A 24,243-nucleotide genomic window follows, 5' to 3' on the forward strand; every position below is an offset into this window, starting at 1 on the left:
GGTAAAAGCGCCGGGGAACCCAGTGCTTTCCAAGCAATAGAGGAAAGGATACTCACAGATGCCCCTTCATCAATGATAGTTCCAGCCATCACCATTCTGTAGATTTGGACGATGATTCTGAATGGGATACTGGCTGGTAACCGGGGTCTGCCTAGTTGATTCCAATCAAAGGACACAACCAGGTTGCTTGGTGGTGGGACCGAATACACGGCCGGATACGACCCTGACGATGTTCCTTCCTGCGATAAAGGAATGGGCGCGTTGCCCTGATGCTCATCAGAGTCTGTGTTGATGAAAAGAATCTGGACGGTGTCATCCTTGTTCTCTTCAGTGAGGGTGTCATTTGAAGATGAATCTTCAACGACGGTGTCATTTGAGGATGAAACCTCTGAAGGAAGAACCGGGTCAACTGCCGTTTCGACCTTTAGACTTTCGTCTGGTCTGGATTCAGTAGGTTCATTCTCAATGACCGACACTTCAGCTGACCACTTGATCGGGCCAGCTGGATTTTCAACTATCGAGGGACTTGGCATGAGTTTTTGGTATCCAGGAGGAAGTTGTAACGGTGAAACCGGACGATCTTCCAAAACTCTCTTCGCCTCATCTAAGAATGGACAACGGTGGATGGCGTGATCGCCTTCACACAGTCTGCAGGGTGATCTTGGTCTCCCTCTTTGTCCTTCACTCTCGCTAGTTGACGGAATGCAATCAACATGTCTATCAGAGGTTGATGCTACCGGATTGTGCAACCTGGGGGACCAGTCCCTTAGTATCCGGGGAATACAAGGACAGTCACGGTGGAAGTGGGTCCCTTTGCAAATGACACATGGCGATTTAGGCCCGGTCGGTGCAGTGTGTGGATTTTTGTCAGATGTCTTTTCCTTGCCCCCAGTCGCCTTCGCCATAGGCCCCTTCTGCTTCTTTTCTCTCTTCTTCTTTTCCTTCTTCTCCATGGGAGGCTGACTTTTGCCGGCTCTACCTTGCGAAGATGAAGGATCAGAGGAAGAATTGTAAGAAGTGGAAGGCTGGTGGGTAGCTCTAGACTGGTCTGACTGTTGATTCGACTGCTCAGGATTAGTGGTGATCTGAACTACATTAGTTGAAAAGAGCCATACAGGTAGGCCAATTGTCAATCCTGGAAGTGACAATGTGGCCATATGAGGCGCACCAACATCTCCCCAAGAGGAGAAGGGATTGGGACTTCCACCAAGGTGACTTCCTTGGTTGGTGGGCTCCATACTTTTCAACTGAAAGATCAACGTGGGAATAACAGGTGATTATGTTCCGATTAAAATAAATTTTATTAACGACGCTTTAGACACAACTTTGCTTTTTCATGTTTTAAGAGTCGAGAAAAAGCTAAAGATGACTCTAGTCTCCTTCGATGTTTTAACGAGCCCGAAGTGACAAATGCTCGGATGGACTCTTTCAGTTATAGAGTTTGAAAAAGGCCAAAAGAAACTTCTCTGGAGTTCTAGGCAGAGGGTGTGCCAAACTTTTCGCGAAACCACAGAATACGTCTTACAGTACGGGTGGTCGATCTTCGTGAATGCTGTGTTCACTGCATCGCGATCAGTAGGGCGGCCGACACGGCTTCCTATGGATAAAGGCTTTGTTCCTATAGGGGTCTCCCAATATATACGCGACGGTACGTGGGAGCACAAGTCCGTATTAGTGCCACCGACTCTCAGGAGGAATCACCCACCTTCGTAGAGATCGACAGTCACTATGTTTAACGACGCCGGAACACGTCTCTACCTAGACCTCTATGTGTTTGCGTTATGTTACAAAGCGTTGTTATGTAAATTGAATTTATTTTAATGTTGATCTTGTTTAGCAGTTTGCCTTTAAGGATCACCACGAGATGTATGTAACAAATTCCTGAATGCAGTCTAAGATGAGAAGCAAACTTTTCAATCTTTCAACTTTGAAAATCTTAACTACTGAGGGAGAAGAAAGGCAAATCTTTTCACACAGATCATAGAGCACACACTAATGCAATTTTTTCCTAAATTAGCATGCAAACAGTCAAATGCAAAATTCACAATGCATGTATTTTCTTTTCCCTTTCTTAATGTTGATGTATTACAAAAAGAAAGTTGTTATATAACTTTGATTTCGATTTAAAGCGAAAACAAACAAGTTTGTCCAAAATCAAAAGACACCTTAAGATTTACTTGTTTAATCACTGGAAATGCATGAAATCAAACCATAATGACGAAAGTAAGAAGACTAATCAGCTATGGACAGCAAACAAGCTAACTCTTTAGACCAGCAAAATGCCTAACACAGGTTCAGATCTAAGAGGCCAAAGCAAGACTAGTTCACTTTCGTTATGGGAAATTGTAAATGATGTAAGAAATACAAAAGAACAAGTACAATTTCGTTATATAACAGAGGCGGAATGATGGCAAGTAAGGTTGGTTTCAGAATAGGTACAAGACTGGTAACTGGCTGCAAAATCTATAGTGAAAACAGGCAAGAAAAAGGGAGGAAACCCCAAATGCACAAGGCAAAATTGGGCCAACGCAGGTGCTGCACAGCCAGTCTGGCTCTCAGCGCAGGTAGCCCCTTCGGGACCTGCGTTGCAAAGCAGGTAGCCTGTGTACTACCTGCTTTGGAAAACGAAAGTTGCGTTTTCTCAGTTTCCGGGTCACAATTTTCTCAAAAATTCACAGTTTTTGCTCAAATCAGAAGCTATCAGTCAAGCACACACTAAGGGATGACAAGGAAGATGAAAAGCTATCACTAAGAGCTTACAAGGATCCTTGTAGATCAGCTCTTCAAATCATGAACATGCTCAGAAATGAGCTAGAGTAGCTGCCCTCTACTTCGCTTTTGATATAGTCAAAAGCTTTTCGATTTGGTACTCTTTTGTTCAGGAAATGAATAGCAAAATACCACAAACAATCAAACAGATACGATCCCCAGCGGAGTCACCAGTTTGTTGTAGGGAAAAGTATCCGATTCGGATGACCCTATCCCACTCTAAGGGTGATAGTACCTCAGCAACAACTGTAAAGAAAACTACTTAAGGTTTACTTCTTTACGAAAGCAAGAGAGAATGAAGAAAAGCACTAACCGTTGCCTTGCGCTTAATGTCGAATCCAAACTCTTCTCTTTGCTGCTTGCTCCCAGCTCCTTGCTCTTTTGCTGGCCCAGCTACAATGAGATCCTGCAAAATAACAAAGAAGGAAACTACAAGAAGCATGCAATCATAACTGATTCAAGGATTAGCATAAATCAAATATACAATTATCACAATATATCATTGAAACAAGTGCATATAGAAGAACCTCAATAGCTTTTATTAATAGAAGAAGTAAAGTTCTGAGAAGGTTACAACCATTGAAGGCCCCAATCCAACAACACCTCCCAGCAGAAAGAATTTCTCCTCTTCACCTCCTTCAAGCAATCACCCAATAGTTCTATAGTGAAACCAACAGCATATCATTACTTTGCACAAAATTCCAGCCTCCTGAGCTCATAGGAGAGAGCTCAATATATAGATGAATTGAGAAAGGATGAGTCAGCTTGCAACTGATGTGTAGCTGCCTTGTGTCCTCTCTCTCTTCAGTTGATCTTCAGTTCTTGAGTCCACTTGGAGAACCTTGCTTCCACTTGGAGAAACAGAGCCTCTGACTCATCACAAGGCGAAATCCCTGATCCAAGTGTCATTTTTGGAAGATTCCAGAGCAATGACTCAGTGTGCCACTTGTCCCATCTCGCTCAGCGCAGGTGGCCTTTGTTCTACCTGCTTTGCAACGCAGGTACACCATGGAGGAGTTGAGTTTCAGCGCAGAAGCCTAGTGGAGCACCTGCTTTGATTTCAGGATTGCTTGTTTTTGAGTGTTTTCAGGTGGAGAACTGATCTGAGAGCTGTTGGTTTGTTGACCTTGTTCCTCTAGGGGTAGGAACATCATGTTTAGGGACTTTGGATCCCTTGGATTATTGACAATTCATGCCCGATGCTGCCAGGCACAAAATTGTCTATAACAGGCAATGCTGATGAGCTCACCTCCTCCGAGACTCACTGATGACATGCAGAGAATTCTTCAGCTGTTCAAAGCTTACAGCATTGGGGATTGGTACTTCTACCAAAACCACACTGTCATCAGGATATATGGGTGTGATCTACCTCCATTCAAACTACCTAAGTATGTGCCTATGAGGCTATTTGCCCTAGAGTACTTTAGGCAATTTGGCAGAGTTGATGTGCTTCACTTTTCAGGAAAAGGCAAAAAAGCATAGTTGAAGGTCAAAAGCCAACTTGGCTATTTTATCTATAACGAGAGGGAGCAAGGATGGAGGGAAGCAGAGAGAATGCTTGAGGCCCTTGGCCTGCAAACCAGTTTCCTATGGGCTCCCTATGACCCTAATCATTTCATATCTATGAGGAGGCTCAAATATAAGTTATCTTCCTATGATCACCATAGTATCCCTCACATTGAAAAATATGCAAACCAAGACAAATGGAGGAGAGGGACCTTAGAAGAGCCCATGTCACAAGAAGAGCTAAATAAGAGGGCACTAAGGAATCTAAGGAAGATGGCTGACCTTGAACTTTGTTCATAGGTATTCACACTTCCAAGCACACAAGCGGGAGCAGCTGCATCCTCCTCAACTGCCAAACAGCAAACTACCAAGGCCACTGAAAGTACATCCAGCAAAGGCAAAGAAAAGGAAATGGAGACAGAGCAACCACATCAAGAGAAGGAGCAGTCACCTCCAGTGACTCAAGAGCAGGCAGATAAAGAAAAGCAGCAGGCAGAGCAACAACAGCAACAAGGATTGCAGCAAGAAGAAGGGCAACATGACAGACAACAGCCCTTACAGCAGGAAAGAGTAATTGATACTCCAACTTCCACTGAGCAACAGGCTCAGAACATAGTGCCTCCTAGGCCAGAAGTCACCACTGATGCCTCGGTCCTCCAAACTCCACAGAAGGAGGACTTAAGCAGAAAAAGGGATAGAGAGACTCCTCTGACTTCATCTATCAACCAGGGAGAGAAAAGACAAAGATTGAATGACTTCTCGGAGGATGACATAGCAATAAGACAAGCATTGGGCATGGGCCCACCCAGCAGAGAAGCTTCAGCAAGTTCCTTCCAGCAGGAACAGGACAGGACTATGGGAGGGGAGGTCAGCTCCTCCAGCCAACAAAAAGAAGGACAAGTAAGCATCAAACAGCAATTTATAGACATCAAAAGGAGGAGTGATCCTATCAAAATACAGCTGTACAATCATCTGCTAAACATGGCTCCTACCAATCAACAAAGACTTATGTCTGCCTTTGATGTAGGTGAAGGCAAAATGATCATGAGTCATTTTATGCCCACAGCACTGCATCCCCAATCTGCCTCAGATTACCTCAGGACCAACCTGGAGGTCATGGCCAAAGACATACACCCAATGGACAAAATTGAACTGCACAAACAGACTGGTGAGATGGTGTATGCCTCCTTGGCAGATGAAACATTAGAAAATTACAAACTAAAGAGCAGCCTTAATGCCACAGCCTCTCAACTGGAATTGGAGAAGGCATCATCCCAGGCGAAGGACAACAGAATAAGGTCCCTGGAAGACATAATCATTGAAATTGGGCATGATCCCAAAGATATTTCAGGAATACAGGAAATCTTGAAGTTGAGGGATGCTGACATGGCTGCCATGAGGAAGAAAATCAAACTCCCAACTACCATTCACCCTCGGACAGATGAGGTAGCTAGCAAAGGCATGAGAAGGACACCACAGATTTGTTGATCTCCATTTATAAACAGCTTGTTCAGGCACAAGAAAAATTGGGAGAATCTGAGGCTACACAAGCGGCCCTGCAAGCAGCATTGAAACAAAGAGAAGAGGGTCAGACCTCTCAGCCTCCTCCTCAGATCATAAATCTTGAGGAAACTGCTCCTATCACTACTCCTCCTCCTCAACAGACTGAACAGACAGCAACATCTACTTCAGCAGCGCCAACAACTACAGAGCAGGCCCAAAGCCTGGATATGCAAAAGCTGAAGAATGAAATCCAAATCCTGGAAGCTCAAATGACAGAGTTAAATGAGACCAGGGAAAAGTTAGCCAAGATCAATGACAGGCATGATAAATCAAAGAGAGAAGTGGCAGAAAAGAGCAGGGAAATCAAAGCCCTTAAAGACAAGATCAAAGAGCTAGAGAATGAGCTCAAGTTAGATAAAGTGGTGGCTGAACTTAAAATAGTGTTGTGGGCTAACATTGGTCAATCTATCAATGAGCAATGGCAATATATTGAAACTATCCATGAGCAACTAGAGCTCATCCCAAAGGCACAGAGGGAGGTTCACAGATCAAGAGCTTTATTGAGCAATATGCCTGAAGTGGCCACCAGAATGATCAATGTACTTAACCATAAAACAAGTTCTCAGTTAGCTACCATGGGAATTACAAACAGAACTGAGACTATCCAAATGGTCAAAAGGGTTCTCACACTGAGAAACTTAGTGCAGACATTGGAGAGAAGAACCCAGGATATGTAGACCGAGGTGAACAAGTTTCTGGAAAAATTTCAGGTGTTAGAAAGCAGAGGTCTCCCTGGCTTACTGAACAGCGCAGGGAGATTATTCACACATGACCAATATGCTAAAAGGGTCAACACATTTGCCACCAGTCAGATCAATGAGAAGCCCAGTACCTCAGAGGAGACAGGGCCAGCCACAGGACAGACTCTCTATAACAGAGTAGAGAATCTGTTTTTTATAATGAATGAGATCAATCACCTGTTCGGGGTGGCTCCCAATTTCTTCAAGTATACAGAGGCAGAGGAGACAATGGATGCCATTCTCAGGCATCAACTCCCTACGCAAGACTGGTGGACAAATGCAATACAGAAGATTTTGTAAACAGGGAGCCACTCACCAATTTTTGTTTCTTAAAAAATATCAGTTGTCATGCAGAGCACAGTTTAACAAAATCAGCATGCATGGTGGATTAAAGCTGAGCCAACTCAGCAGATGTATCGGCCAACAAAGCAGAAATAGAAAACTACAGGTGGCAGGGCCGAGAAAATACAGCGCAGCAAGAAATAAAGACACATTATTCAGCATTAAAGCAAAGCGGCTCAACCGACTCAATGACCTCCAAAGGTCAAATTATCCTCTGACAGACATAAAGAGCATTTATGCTGCATTCAAAGTTGTAATAACTTCTTTTCTACTTTCTGTACGAATTTATGAAGATATTTTCTCTCTCAGATGACTCAATGCCTGAGATATTTTGTATAAGCATTCCTATAAAGTCCCCTTCGCATGAGCTTGCAAGGGTTGTTGTTGATTTCTCCTGAAGAAATTCTTATGCTGTAATCCTTTCAGAAGTTTAATAAAGAAAGTGATGGAATTTCTCGGATTTCTGAAGTGTTGAATGCGTTCTGGTGTCTGTTGATAACTGCTGGATTCCTGTGTATTTCACCATACAATAAGTCTTTGTAACTCTCTCTGTTATTTATTTGTTTTGTTAAAATCCATATATGTTATCTGATTTTCAATACTAAGCAACAAGGAAAAAGAATAACTTTCAGGATTTATTCACTGAGTACCCTGAGTTCAATCTGTGTTGTTAATGAATGTTTTCTTCAGCTGTAATCTAGATAAGTGTAATTCTTAATTGTTGCACTTTCAGAATACACCTTTCACAGTGGCCTTTGTCACAGGAATTCAAGTTTTGCTCCTGTGCAGCGTGTTCACTTTCACCTCACCAGCTTAATAGAAAATTCTTAATTGCTTTCTGTTGGTTGACATACATCACCATCTAAGCTAAATTTGTTTGTCTAAAGATACACAATAGGCCCTGCAGTTTGAACACCACCAATCCTGCATATCAAATCATTTCACAATTCCAGACTCCATTGCCCAATGGTATTTTACTCTCTAAACACTATATCATGAGACCTGAAAGAAATCCTTCAACCAAAACATAAACCAAAACCTGAGCATAATAGCTAGCCTAAAACACCATCATAACAGAGACAAATCATAAAGAGAGAGCCCTCTCTGATTACAGTTTGGCTAGAAACTGTGATCCAAAGATTGGTTAGTGGTTACCCCGGCCATATTCCCTTGGGAGTCATAGGGAACAACCTGGGTGTTAAAACCATCCACATTTGGGGTTAATGCTACCAATCCATCACATAAGTGTCACCGACATGTTCAAGAGAAGTCATCCAGAAAGGCCACCTGTGTCTCGCCCACTACCATACATTATACTCCATTCTTTCATGACTGCCACCATGAACCATCTATCATCAGATTGTTTTCACCTCCATCAAAATCATTTGCTCTGTTCCGTGTCATTGATGTGGGATTCATTAAGGCCCTCCTATGATGGATCACTTCTTGTCGACATCAGCTCATTATCCAAGAAGTTGATCTAGGAACACCCCATTCAGTACTTTGAAGCTTGCATGCCTCAATGGCAAGTTTCTCACTTTCGGCGACAGGTATACATCAATGACCTTCGATCGAAAGATTTTGTGTGGTGTTCGACGCCAAGTCCTTTATTCACACCACGTGAATTGTACTGCAGTACCTTGAGGGTAATTATCATTATCGGTGATTCCTCTCGCGCTTGTTAACAGTTTACATCATTGACTGGTAATCAAGCGATGTCTTTCCATGTTCGACTTCAAAACATTTCTCACATGGATTGACTTGTACTTCGAGTGAAGATCAGACGAGATTGAAGACCCCGGATCTAGTTTCATCCATCCGGGCTGCGATATATATTCAGGAAAATAAAGACATTGAAATGTACAGCATTGTAGCACAGATAATCATCCTACCAAAAGGATGATGGATCTATCAGAATCATCAGTTTACCATCAGACGATTGTCTATCCTATGTACATGAAAATGAGTTTATAAAGCTGAGCATGGGAATGCCAGCCTCAGCTAGATCATGAAAACAATATGAATATAATGTATTGTATTGTATCTCATTACAGGTCTCCTCCCAGCATTGAAAGAACTTCGGATCCTCCTAATAAATCATTTCACCCGATAAACGGCCTCATACTTTAGGGGGCAACTGTTATAGACATTTTTGTTCCTTACAGCTCTAAGCATGAAATGTCCATAAACCAAGGGCTCCTAAGTCCCTAAAAGTGTTGTTCTAAATCCTAAAGGAACAAGGTCAACAAATTACAACTTCTCCCAGAAGTTCTCCACCAGAAACTGCTCAGAATAAGTCAAATCAGGATCATTTCAGCTGCTCCACTAGCCAAGTGCGTTGCATAGCACCTAAGTCCACTAGCTAGGTGCATTGCAATGCACCTAAATGCACTACCAAGGTGCGTTGAGCGGGAAATGACAAGTGGCAGAGTCATTCTACGAGGTGGAGAGACAATGGAAGCTTCCAAAATCTTCTCCAATGACACTTGCCTAACTGAATTCGACCAAGGATGAGTAAGAGGCTCTCAGTCTCCAAGTGGAAGCAAGAACTGACAGAGAGAAGCCACTAATCAATTCATGAGCTGACTCATCCTCCTTGCATACATCTATATATGGATCCCTCATCCCAGAGATCCAGAGGCTGGAATTTTGCACATTGTAAGGAATTGCTGTTGGTTTTGAGATACATATCAGAGAATTGGGTGATCTATGCTTTGTTGGGGTTGAAGAAGGGACTTCTTTGCTGGGAGGTTGATGCTAGGTCAGGAATCATCGGTTGTAACTCCTCCTGGATCTTCTTGTATATCAATAAAACTATTTGAGTTTCTTCTCCATGCTTGTGTTTCATTGATGCTTGTTACATTTGTATGGTTAACTTAAATCTGATCCTAAGTTATTTATGAGTATAAACCCATGTCTTTGTATAGTTTCCCTCTTCTGTGATCTTACAGGTACTTGGTGAAGCTAGGCAAGTAAGGGAGCAGGTAGCTGGAAGCTGTCAAAGAGGAGAGAGATTGGATCAAAGGACTAGCGCAAGACACAGGTTGGTTCATCCTATTCCTCTTTGTTTATAGTTCATAAAGAAGAATATAAAAGTAGTTTTCTCTGTTTGTTTCTCAGGTAGCTGTCACACCTTAGTGGGATAGAGCAGTTCTAAATAGACACTTTTCACGATAACACAATGTAATTATGGCATATAATAGTCATCAAACATTTCAAGTAGGTGATGAAGAGGAGAGCAACGATAAAGGATAGGTCATTTTACAACCTCGTGCACATGATGATCTTCCTCCAGGTAACAAAAATGAGTCTTTTAAAGAAGAGGAGATTGTTCCAGATCCTATGGATGTGCACATCTTTGCTATTGATGATATGGTTGCCTCAAACGCAATTTTTCAAGAAAAAACTTCCCTTTTTCCTAATCCGAATGAAAAACTTAATGAAAATTTTCATCCTGACAAAAATTTTGCATGGGAAAATGAAGGGTGTGCTTGTATTTCTGTTAACTTTCAAGAAAGGGTAACATTTTAGATTATTCTAGATGCTTTTACTAATTTGATTCAGTCATCAAGGGAGATGAATTTAATGGTATTTATGGATCATGAGCATATGCTCAGTGGACACTTGGAGTGGCCAATCTTTTGTTTTTTCTACCTTCTCAAGGAAAGTACAAGCATGATTCAAGTAAGTAGCCACTTGCTGCATTGGTTACACTAGAGGGATCGTTACACATGATTGTATATACGTCTTCAGCGGGTGGGCGGTTATCATTAGGATTTGAAGCCCGAGGTGAAGGCCCTAAGATCCCAATTGTCTGCTGCCATAAGTAAGTTCAATCGGTTTGTTTTGCTTATTGTTTGTTGAAGTTAGTTAGTTAGTCAGCTTTCAGATTCAAGTTAGTCTTTGTTTTTTGACTCCATGCCCAATGGATAAGGCTACTTGTTCTATGGTGTTTTTGACACCTCCAAGGAGCTTCCATCCCTAGCTGGAGCCAATGTTAGTGTCAGTGAGTTTAGCCTATCACCAGTGATCAAATATGATCTTACAAGGTGTTGTTAGGGTGTCAAGTCATATTTTTGTCATTTCAGTGAATCTTCAAATAAAAATTTGGTCACTTATTGTTGTGTCTAGTCACTGCTGCTCCCTTCACTTACTCATGGTCTGCCAAAACTAGGGCAGACCATATCTCACAAACCGACTGTCGGATTGACTTCATTCCACCACCAAAAGTTTTGACTTCTAGAGGAGGTTCAGATGAACCTACAATGAAGTTCATATGAGGAGATCTTCTAGGCCACGCAAGTCAATCTTTACTTCTGCAGTTTCAGTTTCAGTTTCAGCAGTTTCCGGCTTCAAACTAGGGCAATCGATATCTTGCAAATCGTTCGTCGAATTGACTTCATTCCACCACCAAAATTTGTGGCTTTCAAAGGAGGTTCAGATGAACCTACAATATAGTTCCAAAGAGGAGATCTTCTAGGCCATGCAAGTCAATCTTTACTTCTGCAGTTGCAGTTTCAGTTTCAGCAGTTTCCGGCTTCAAACTAGGGCAGTCGATATCTTGCAAACCGTTCGTTGGATTGACTTCATTCCACCACCAAAAGTTGTGGCTTTCAAAGGAGGTTTAGATTAACCTACAGCGCAGTTCCAAAGAGGAGATCTTCTAGGCCACGCAAGTCAATCTTTACTTCTGCAGTTGCAGCTTCAGTTTCAGCAGTTTCCGGCTTCAAACTAGGGCAGTCGATATCTTGCAAACCGTTCGTCAGATTGACTTCATTCCACCACCAAAAGTTGCAGCTTTCAAAGGAGGTTCAGATGAACCTACAGCGTAGTTCCAAAGAGGAGATCTTCTAGGCCACGCAAGTCAATCTTTACTTCTGCAGTTGCAGCTTCAAATTCAACAGCTTCCGGCTTCACATGAGTGAGAGAGAGAGACCCATTTCAGCGCAGTAGAGAAGAGACTCATATCTACGCAGTAGAGAGAGAGAGAGATGTGATGAGATGAGTGAGTCCAAATGAGGAAAAGTCCTCTTATATTTATACACAACGTTGGTGGGTGAATAGATGCGATTGTTGGGCTTCTGAGCCTACATGAGTTGTAGGTCGGCTTGATAATAATTCCATAATCAAAATAAATTCATATCTCCATGAATACTTATCGGAATTGGATGATATTTATATCAATCCTACACCTCTCGATCAGAGGAATCTAATAAAAATATTATCAACCATGAATAAGATGACCCACATGAAGTTTTGCCCTGGTTGCCAATTTTAACACTCCCTCTCAACCATGGAGAACTTCATCTGCAATCTGTCTATCGGTTGTTACTATTCATCCATCAAATACACTGCCCTATACAGCCTGACCCTTGCCCTACTCTGCTCTATTCTGCCTGTTCTGCTTTGTCTTGTTCTGCCCTACACTGATCCGTACTGTTTTGCTTTGTTCTGCTCTGCTCTTGCATTGTTCTGTTCTACTCTGCTTTTGTCTGAATTATGCAGAAGAATAAATGATTGAGGATGTATCATACTGACTCAAAGTCAGTCTCAGAGTATGTACCACTGGTCCCAGACCAGTCTCAACCAACCCAAAGTCAGCGTCATAATGAGTACAACTCCAATGGTCCCAGACCAATATCATCCTCCACTGACTCAAAGTCAATCTCAGAGTATGTACCACTGATCCCAGACCAGTCTCAACCGACCCGAAGTCAGCGTCATAGTATGGTACAACTCCTACCACTGATCCCAGACCAGTATCATTCATCCCAGATCAATGGAGGTCATCCTAGCGTAGGGAGTATGGTAGTTACAACGATGCGTCCATCGGTACTACTATGGTCCCTAACTTCATTTCCCTGCTCATTGATTAGATGAGAGGTACTTCCCATGAGTCCTAGACTACATGGGTAGGATGCCTCGATAGGAGAACTAATCAATCCTGTCCTCACAGGAGAACACATCAATCCTGCTACAATTTCCATGGAAAACACATCAATCCAGGCCTCACAGGAGAACACATAAATCCTACTACAATTGCCATGGAGAACACATAAATCCAGGCTGCCATGGAGAACACATCAATCCAGGCCTCACAGGAGAACTAATCATCCTGCTACACAGGAGAGAAAATCATCTTGTTCCACAAGAGAGCGAATCATCTTGTCCCACAATAGAGCAAATCATCTTGTTCCAGTGTGCACCACCAGGGGAGGGTGAGTCACCCTGTGGTCATATGTTGCTCCAATTGGAACCACAAGCCCTCAGAGCTCCCAGAGCTCAATGTATGCAACATGCAGGACCCTTGTACAAGGGTTTCTTGCCGACTCCAAGTCGTTTGGGAAAATCAAAGATTAGATCTTTCCTCGGGGCTTTGACAAGGTGTATCAACTTGTACATCATCTTAATGTGATGGAGCTTCCTTGCTCATTGACTTACCATATCCCGATGATGTCTATCTGCTGTAGCAATTGACGAATATGGGATTCCTCAATAATTGAATCCCACCTCTGGTTGTTACAGAGAATCAAAGTGGTATCCAATGTAAATCCAAACAGCTCACTGAAGAGCTTTCGCAACCAAACTGCCTCACACGAGGTTATGCTAGCAACAATATATCCTGCTTCGGTGGTGCTCAAAGCCACTGACTTATGCTTCCTGCTCATCCAGGATATCGAAGCAGATCCCAAGGTGAAACAGTACCCAGAAATGCTCTTACAGTCCACCACGCTGCCTGCCCAATCAACATCAGTATATCCAAGTAGTCTCACATCTCTGGCATTGTATCTTAATCCATGAGAGATTGTGTCCTGAAGACATCTCAGAAGATTCTTGGCATCAATCCAGTGAGGCTCAACCAAATATAAGCTCACAATGCTAACTGCAAAACATATGTTCGGATGGAGGTTCACCAAGAACATCAATGCGAATGAGTTTTGAAACTCAAAGGCATTTCCCAAGTCTGGTCCGACATCACTACCATATAACTTCTAAAAGTTAAGATCCTCGAGGTAGTCATGGGCTTGCAGTCCATCATGCCAAATCTTTCCAATATGTTTACCACATATTTTCCTTGGGATAGGAAAATTTCTCTTGGCTTCTGCCACACTTCAAGTCCTTGGTCCTTCATTTCAAATTCAGAAGCCATCTCCCTCTTACATTTGTGAGTGAGAGGGTTTGCACCTATTAGAAAGAGGTCATCCACATACAACACCAGTATGAGAGGCTTGTCATCTTCAACCTTAAAGTAAAGGTTAGGATCAGCTTCACTCCTAGTGAATCCCAGCTTCATCAAGTAGCTATCGATCCTCTCATACCATGCTCGAGGTGCTTGCTTCAGCCCATAGAGAGCCTTCTTTAACCTGCATACATGATATTTTCAATCATAAATCTCAAATCCTTCAGGTTGCTCCACATAGACCTCTTCTTTGATAGAACCATGCAAGAACGCGGTCTTAACATCCATCTGATGTAGGTTCCATCCTTGTGAAGCCACAAGGGCTATGATCAGGTGGATGGTCGTATATCTGGAAACAGGTGCAAATATCATAGTCTATACCTCCCTTCTGGGATAAACCATGAGCAACAAAATGAACCTTATACTTTTCCATACTTCCATTTGCTGCATGCTTTATCTTGTAAAGCCATTTTGAAGTAACAATTGTCTTGTCCATGGTCTGGGAACTACTTCCCAGACATCATTCTCCATAATAGACTCATATTCTATGGTCATAGCATCCTTCCATAGTTAATGCTTGAGGACATCTGAGAATGATGAAGGTTCATTTTGTATGATCGTGATCATGATGGTCAGGTATCCTTGATACCTATTAAGTTTCTTACTTTGATGGAAGGTTCCTCAGGGTGTAGCATGTCCTTCAACATCATCAAGTATCCCCCTAAGCCATGAAGGCCTCTTCCTAGAAGAGGAAGGCTCATGTGGATGAGGATCAATCGGATCCATGGGTTCTTCTACATCAGGCATTGATTCATCATCCTTTTCTTTCGGTTCCCTGGTGTCGGCTTCTTGAGAGCTACTCAAAGTCAGCAGATTGTCCACCTTGCTGAGAGCCATATCTTTGTCAAAGGTGACATCATGACTAATCACGACTTCCCTTTGACCGGTGGTGAACATTTCTTTAGGATTTTAGGAACCCAATGCTTGATGAGGGCATCGATTTTGTACATATACGACGGTGATTGTAGTTTCAGCCCATAGAAACTTTGGAAGTCTTTGATCATGTAGCATGGCCCGGATAGCTTCCATCATCGTGTGGTTATTCCTTCCCACCACACCATTCTGTTTAGGAGTATGTGGTGTAGTAGTCTCCCTCTTAATGCCAACCTCGGGTATGCCTGAGTAAACCAATTGTAATATATCGGAGGTCTTGCTTTGGCTTGAGGGGAATGGTCCCCTTTTGAGCTTTCCTTTGGCACATCCCGGATATACACCTTCTTTCTCTACTTGGAATTCAGGAATCCCTGTTACCATCTGTCTTACATCGGGTAGAGCTTGTAATGAAGGTGGGCAAACCTCCGATGCCAAATTTCGGACTGAAGAGTTGTGTCACAAGACATGACACCTAGCAGACTTCCATCGACCTGATATAATGAATCAACACTAAATCCAAGAGTAAAGGCATCTTTAACATTATTTTTCCATATACATACCTTGCCATTGCTGAAGGTTATCGTGTAGCCTCTGTCTTCCATTTTCAAGATGGACACTAGGTTCCTTTTGAGGTCAGGTGCATTTAATACATCCTAGAATTTCTAGCCTTCTTGAATGCTTGTCCTCTTCCTTGATTCCCAGCTCTCCTCTTACCTTTGCTGTTGAATTTGTCATTCCTTTGATTGCCATCAGAGGGATTTCGAGTTGCACCACTCCATACTGTACCATGCTTATCTAATCATGATTATCATCATGATGCCCATGTCCATGATTTTATCCATCATAATGCTGCTCAAACTAGAGTGCATCATCATCATGCTATCCTATATGTCCATGATCTCATGTTGCCCTTTATGTCCATGATCTCATTCATTATGACGCTCATGATCTCATACATAGTGACTTGCTTTATCGCAAATGTAACATCGTCATTTTCTTCTAGCCTTAGGTCCAGCCTTTCCTTTTGATTTAGTCTCGGAATTATTTCTTTTCTTTGCATGAGAAGAAAAGGCAGCAGGAGGACCTTTAGGCATGGGCATTTCTTGCACTTCTTCCCTTGTTTCTTCTTGAATGCATCTAGCCATTAATTCCTCGAAACCAGGAATTACATTATAGTTCAAAAGAGTAGTCCTGAACACATACCATTTGGATGGTAATCCTCCAAGAGTTGTGAGTGCCATTTCTTTGTCAGTAATAGTTTCCCCAATAGATAGGAGATCGTTCTTGATCTCGGTGATTCTTAAGAAGTATGCTTGCATACTTTCATCTTTACCCTTCTTGATTTCCCTCAGCTTATTTCTAAGAAACAAAACTTGATTTGCATCATTAACTTTAAATAAACTCACCAGTCTATCGTAGATTTCCTTGGAGGTGTCCAGTTCAAAGATGTAGGCCACCAAGTGCTTGTTGATAGAGTCCCGAATGATCTTCTATTGTTTTGACTTCTCCATTTTTCCATTTGTTCCAGGCAGCAGCGGATGCATTTGATGGAGGCTCAACAATATTGCCTCTCACATGATCCAACACTCCTTGATTCTCAAGGGTTAGATCGATAGAAATCTTCCATCCGTGATAGTCAGCTTTCTCACAGAGCTTGTCTTCGGCATGAAAGAGTGTTGAGGACCCCATAGTTCTTTTAGGATAGCCTTGCCAATCTTCTCTTCAATGATTGCTCTTGCTATTGCTCAGGCTTTGTCTTCACCTCAGCTCTGATACCATGTTAAGTTATGGTATGTTCTATGCTTATAACAGTTTACTTCTTTTTCTTATTATATTCCACTGATTAGCAATCACATGTACATAAAGTAAAGTGCAGATAGAACATTAAACGATCGATAGAAAACAAGCCAAGACAAGAGACACAAGATGTGGCGGCTAGACAGGGAAAAACCCCACAATGTGTGGGGAAACCCTTTGATCAAATCTTCTTTTATCTTCAATAATTCAGCAGAGAGAAATAGTACAATAAATCTGATTCATATCAGCAGTAGCAAACCCTAGAACAGCAGCATTAGCATTAGCGGCTTCATTATCAAACTAGGGCAGACCATATCTCACAAACCGACCGTCGGATTGACTTCATTCCACCACCAAAAGTTTTGGCTTCCAGAGGAGGTTCAGATGAACCTACAGTGCAGTTTAGATGAGGAGATCTTCTAGGCCACGCAAGTCAATCTTTACTTCTGCAGTTGCAGTTTCAGTTTCAGCAGTTTCCGGCTTCAAACTAGGGCAATCGATCTCTTGCAAACCATTCGTCGGATTGACTTAATTCCGCCACCAAAAGTTGCAGCTTTCAAAGGAGGTTCAGATGAACCTACAACGTAGTTCCAAAGAGGAGATCTTCTAGCCCATGCAAGTCAATCTTTACTTCTGCAGTTGCAGTTTCAGTTTCAGCAGTTTCCGACTTCAAACTAGGGCAGTCGATATCTTGCAAACCGTTCGTTGGATTGACTTCATTCCACCACCAAAAGTTGCGGATTTCAAAGGAGGTTCAGGTGAACCTACAGTTCAGTTCCAAAGAGGAGATATTCTAGGCCACGCAAGTCAATCTTTACTTCTACAGTTGCAGCTTCAGTTTCAGCAGTTTCCGGCTTCAAACTAGGGCAGTCGATATCTTGCAAACCGTTCGTCGGATTGACTTCATTCCACCACCAAAAGTTGTGGCTTTCAAAGGAGGTTCATATGAACCTACAGTGCAGTTCCAAAGAGGAGATCTTCTAGGTCACGCAAGTCAATCTTTACTTCTGCAGTTGCAGCTTCAAATTCAACAGCTTCCGGCTTCACATGAGTGAGAGAGAGAGACCCATTTCAGCGCAGTAGAGAAGAGACTCATATCTGCGAGTAGAGAGAGAGAGATGTGATGAGATGAGTGAGTCCAAATGAGGAAAAGTCCTCTTATATTTATACACAACGTTGGTGGGTGAATAGATGCGACTGTTGGGCTTCTGACCCTACACGAGTTGTAGGTCGGCTTGATAATAATTCCATCATCAAAATAAATTCATATCTCCATGAATACTTATCGGAATTGGATGATCTTTATATCAATCCTACACCTCTTGATGAGAGGAATCTAATAAAAATATTATCAGCCATGAATAAGATGACCCACATGAATTTTTGCCCCGGTTGCCAATTTTAACAGGAGTTCCAAAAATTGAACATAAGGGTAAAAGATATTCCATAGGAGCATAGGATTGATGTGTTCATAGGGTCTTTAAAGGATAATATCCAACATGATGTTTGCCTTTGGGAACCAGATTCATTAGAGAAGGCATTCAGGTTAGCAAGAAAAATGGAAAGCAAAGTTATGGCAACCAGGAAGCATACCACTCAAAACTATAAAGACCGAAGTGTTGTTGCCCCTTGTCTTCCACAACCTATAAGGTTGACACCACAACAATTGGAAGAAAAAAGAGCAAAAGGGCTTTGTTACAGTTTTGATAGAAAATACACTAAAGGTCATAAGTGTGCTGAGAAGAAATTATTCTACATAGATTGTGAAGAGGAAGAATAAAAGGAGCAAGAAAGGTCAAAAGAAGAGGATATACTCCAGGAAAAAAGCCTAGATGAAGAACAAATAAATCCAACCATATCTTGTAATGCATTGGCGGGAATTACCACTCCTCAAACCATCAAGATAGAAGGACAAATCAAGAAGAAAAAGGTAACAGTGTTGATTGATTCAGGAAGCACCCAGAATTTTATTCATTGTAAGGTAGCAAAAGAATTGAATTGCTTCCTATATCCAGCACCAGAGTGTCAAGTGATGATTGCAAATGGAGGAACAATAAATTGCTCTGGAAAGTGCCATAATATCAAGCTATCCATGGGAGAATATGTATTGACTAGCCCAATGCTTTCCATTCCAATGGGAGGTGCTGATGTTGTACTAAGAGTCCAATGGCTACAATCCTTGGGTACAATAGCTTTTAATTTTCAAGAACTTTTCATCAAACTTTCTACGGAAGGAAAGGAAGTTGAATTAAGGGGTATTGCAGGGAAACCAGGAAAGATAATCAGCTCTAATGGTATGACAAAGCTTCTAAAAAAGGAGCAAAGAGGTGTAATTGCACAATTACGTTCGCTAGGTGTTTCCACATCGGAATCATCTATTTCTCTAGATCTCCAAAAAGTCCTGGACAATCATTCCAAGGTATTTGAGACTCCCAAAGGTCTCCCACCTATGCGTGATCATGATCATGCTATTCATATGATACCAGGAAGTGTTCCTCCAAACATTAGGCCGTACAGATATCCCTATGTCCAAAAGAGTGAAATTGAACGTATGGTTGCAGAAATGCTAGAGGCTGGTATAATTCAATCGAGTCAAAGTTCTTTCTCTGCTCCAGTAGTATTGGTGCACAAGAAGGATGGATCATGGCACATGTGTCCGGATTATAGGGAGATCAACAAGCTCACTATTAAAGATAAGTTCCCCATTCCTGTCATTGATGAATTACTGGATGAATTGCATGGATCAATTTACTTCACCAAGTTAGATCTTCGTTCAGGATATCATCAAATCAGAACGAAGATTGAAGACATTCCGAAAACAAAATTTAGAACTCATGAGGGTCATTGTGAATTTTCGGTCATGCCTTTTGGCCTTACCAATGCACCTTCAACATTTCAAGGTTTGATGAATTCAATTTTCAAACCATTCCTTAGAAAATTTGTGTTAGTAATTTTTGATGATATACTAATCTACAACAAGTCTTGGAAAGATCATGTTGAACATGTTGATAGGGTGCTACAACTATTGGAGGAGAAACAATTATATGCAAAAAGATCCAAATGTTTCTTTGGAGTCCAGGAGGTGGAATATCTGGGTCATATTGTATCTCATGAAGGAGTTAAGGTAGACCCTATCAAAATTAAAGCCATTAAGGAATGGAAAATCCCCACATCCATAAAGCATCTGTGAGGATTTCTCGGGTTGACAAGGTGTTATCGCAAGTTTTTTAAGAATTATGGGAGAATAGCATCACCTCTAACAACATTATTGAAGAAAGATGCATTTTCATGGACTCCGGAAGCAACAAAGGCCTTTGAACATCTTAAAGAGGCAATGTGCCAAGCACCGGTCTTAGCTACACCGGACTTCACAAAAACCTTTATTGTGGAATGTGATGCTTCAGGAAATGGAATTGGTGCTATTCTAATGCAAGATGAAAGACCCATTTCTTTTGAAAGTCGTCCAATCAGGGGAAAGTTTTTAAGCAAAGATATTTATGAGAAGGAAATGTTGGCAATACTCCATGCACTTAAGAAATGGCAACCCTACCTAATGGGAAGACACTTCAAGGTAAAAACGGATCATGATAGCCTTAAATACTTTTTAGAACAAAGATTATCCTCTGAAGAGAAACAAAAGTGGGTCACAAAGATGTTGGGTTATGACTTTGAAATCATCTACAAAAAAGGGAAGCAAAATGTGGTGGCAGATGCACTCTCAAGAAAGGATGAGGATGTGGAAGCATTGTTGTGCGCCATTTCTATTATCCAACCAGATTGGATAAATGAAGCAAGGGAGGAATGGAAGAATGACGAAGAAGTGTGGGCACTTATTCGAAAGTTACAACAAGATTCCAGTACGTCTGATACATTTAGCTGGTAAAATGATTCGTTATGGTACAAAGATCGCTTATACCTCTGTAAGAATTCCGAGCTAAAACAAAAGATTCTTATGGACTTGCACACTTCTCCCTTAGGGGGGCACTCAGGATTTTTAAAAACTTACCACAGGGTTAAGAAGGAATTTTTTTGGGATGGCCTTAAATCAGATATTCAAAAGTTTGTGGCGGAATGTTTGGTTTGCTAACAAAATAAATTTGAAACAATTAAGACACCGGGTCTATTACAACCTTTATCCATTCCAAGCCAACGCTGGGAGGAGGTTTCAATGGATTTTATCACAGGTTTACCCAAGTCTGAGGGAAAGAGTGTCATCATGGTGGTAGTTGACAGACTTACCAAGTATGCACACTTTTGTGCATTATCACATCCATTTAAAGCCAGTACAGTTTCTACTGCATTTACGGAAACAATTCAAAAGCTACATGGAAACCCAAAGATTATTGTAAGTGACAAAGATCCCATTTTCACTGGAAATTTTTGGACAGAATTATTTTCTTGTCTTGGTACTCAGTTAGCTCATAGATCATCTTATCATCCTCAATCTAATGGGCAAACTGAGATAGTAAACAAACATTTGGAAGGATATCTTCGTTGCTTTGTATATGATAAACAGACACAATGGATCAAATGGCTGCCTCTGGCTAAATGGTGGTATAACACTTCCTTCCATACAACAACAAAAATGACCCCATTTATGGCACTTTATGGGTATCAACCACCATCCATCACATCATATTTAAGAGAAAATTCTAAGGTTCAGGCAGTGGAACATCACATTGAACATCAACAACAAGTCCTCCAACTCTTAAATGATAACCTCATGTTGGCACAGAATAGAATGAAACAACAGGCAGATCAACATCGTAGTGAAAGAAGTTTTGACGTAGGTGATTGGGTATTCCTACGACTACAACCATATAAACAAACGTCCCTCAAGCAAGATAAGAAGGATAATAAATTATCACCAAAGTATTATGGTCTGTACAAGGTGTTGCAAAAGATTGGTACTATGGCATACAAATTGGAGCTTCCTGCAGCTTCTCGATTGCACCCAGTTTTCCATGTTTCATGTTTAAAGAAGGTTATAGGCGACAAGCTGCCAGTTCAAACAATATTTCCAGAACTTGACGAGGAAGGAAAAATTATATTGGAACCGGAAGTAGTCACAGAAACAAGAACTCGACAACTACAAAATCGATCAATTTCAGAGTATCTTATCAAGTGGAAGAACTTATCCACTGAATATTCCACATGTGAGGATGAGAATTTTATGCAGAAGTATCCAGAACTACTCAAGCGTTGAGGACAACACTTTTTTGAAGGAGAGGGGCATGTTGGGTCCCTATAATACTAGTGATTACCCCATTACTATTGTAGTTATACCCCTTATTAATATTGTTGTGCCCCAATTGCCCCCATATTGTTATTACTGTGCCCCATAGAATCCCTCTATTATTATTTTTGTGGCTTTATATTATTATTGTTAGGTCAGTTGGATTATATTGTGACTCCTTAGACTCCTATATATAGAAAGGAGGTTTTGTCATTTGAATCATCCAAGAATTGTTCATTTATGTAATGTAAAGGAGGTTGCCCCCTCGAAGAGGCTGAATTCTAAGGCGTTGATCTATCTTTTCTATCTTTTCTTGAGTTGGTTTCATAACAGGACCCCAACAGTCCTCCTAAAATTTAGGGACTCGACTGCCCAAAACTTGCAGTTAACATCAGTCCTACTTGACTTGCTTGGCTGCCCTTGTGATAATTGATTTGGTGGCCCTTGAACTCCAAGTTGATGGTGGAGAATTTGAGGTAAGGGCCCATAAATGAAGGGGACACCTTCCTACAAATCCTCTCCCTTGTTCTCCCACGAATTTGGCTGCCAAGTGCTCATTAAAACCTGCAATTTTGTCTCCAAATTGACCAGAAAGGCTACACAAAGCACACATTAGACTTGTTGGCATAATGACTAACCCAATTCCTCTATTAGCATAAATATAATAAAAAACATGCAATAAAATAATGAGAATGGTGGATTAAGTCAAATTAGGAGGTTGAATGAGCCTATATAATTATCCATTTTTGGGGCTCATCATCACCCCCCTACTGAAAGTTTTGCTCATCCTCTAAGCAACCAATCTATCTCCTCATCTTTGATGGCCCTGGTGGCCTCCCTGTCATGATAAGCTTCTGAAGTGATGTCCTCTTCTCGATCATGAAATCATGCTTTTCTCTCTGCTTCTTCCCACTGCCTGCTCCTTTTCCTAGAGAATTATCAGCTTTGGTATGATTGTGCAAGTATATTCAACCAGATGGTGGAAATGGTGGTGAAAGGAGATGAACCCGGTGGAGGATGGAAGAAAAGAGTGGTTTCATGCCTCCTCAACAAACTTCAAGTTTCAAATCCCTCTCCATAATCGATTATGGCCTGCCCAAAGGCTCTACAGGATGTTTCTGGTAGAAATACAGAACTTCCTATAGAAAGTCCTGTAGAAGGTTGAATCATCACTAGATTGTGTTCGAACCCTGAAAAAAAATGAGTGTTCATGGAGGGGATGGATGTGAGGATGCCTGGGAACTTGGTAGGGACCCTTCTGCTTGTGTTGGGAGGCCCCCTTTCCGTTTTGTGTTCCTGCAACCTGCAACAATTTCCATGGATTAAACTTGTTTTTTCCCTCTCTATTTCTTCCTTCTTTTCTTTCTTTCTTTTCCTCTTGCTTCTCTTGTGGCTTTTCCTGTGATGGCTTGCCCTAGGTTTTCTTTCCCTTAGCTTCCTTACCCTTAGTTTTCTTCTCTACTTCACTATCTTGCTTCCTCATGCTCTGTTTTGGCTTGTGCACTGATCAGAATGGGAATTCTGTATATGGTTTCCTCCCCCAAACGTGGGGGACAGTATCCCTCAAATGTTTTTTCTTTGCAAACCATTCAACCACTCCTGTCATGTTTTTCACTCTATTGAGTCTTGCCGTAGAAAATATAATGGGCTTTTTATGGTCATTCAAAATACACATGTGTTCAGCTGTCTGTTCAGGATTGAACAAGAGTTCCTCAATTGAGCCATGTAAAGCAGTAAGACAATGCTGCTTCTCTGTATAAGGGAAATAAATCTGCATGTTTGCTCCAGGAGAAAAAATGTTGAACTTGAGATCAAAAACATCAATTCCATGAACCACACGATAAAGACCAGGAAGGGTTAAAGCAGTGTGGCTCTCATACTGTCCAACAGTATCCTTGCTTCCAGCAATCTCTTGATACATGCTAGTGATAATAAAATCTGCATGATTCATTACAATTAGATCTGCAGTAAACTGGCAAGAGAAATGGTATTTTTTCATATTTTTTTCAGTATATGTATGAATCTAAGTATTTGGTCTTTTCCAAAGCATGGGCTATGTTGCACTCACTGAGAATTGCCACCCTCGCCGTGAACAGTCCAAGCTTCTTCGTATGCTGGGTTTCCTGTAGCGCAGCTTCCTGTAGAAACGCCTGTAGAGTGCCCCTATGCCTCTGAGC

At 41.6% G+C, this 24,243-nt stretch overlaps 1 pseudogene; it reads right to left on the reverse strand.

Annotated features, from left to right (window-relative positions):
* Positions 1 to 23,573: 23,573 nt before the first annotated feature.
* Positions 23,574 to 24,017, reverse strand: LOC149247430 (sucrose synthase pseudogene; annotated as a pseudogene).
* Positions 24,018 to 24,243: the final 226 nt, after the last annotated feature.

Source organism: Pinus tabuliformis, chromosome 7 (assembly GCF_031772625.1).
Source record: "Pinus tabuliformis cultivar Carrire ecotype Pingquan chromosome 7, CPIR1, whole genome shotgun sequence".
Lineage (NCBI taxonomy): Eukaryota > Viridiplantae > Streptophyta > Pinopsida > Pinales > Pinaceae > Pinus > Pinus tabuliformis.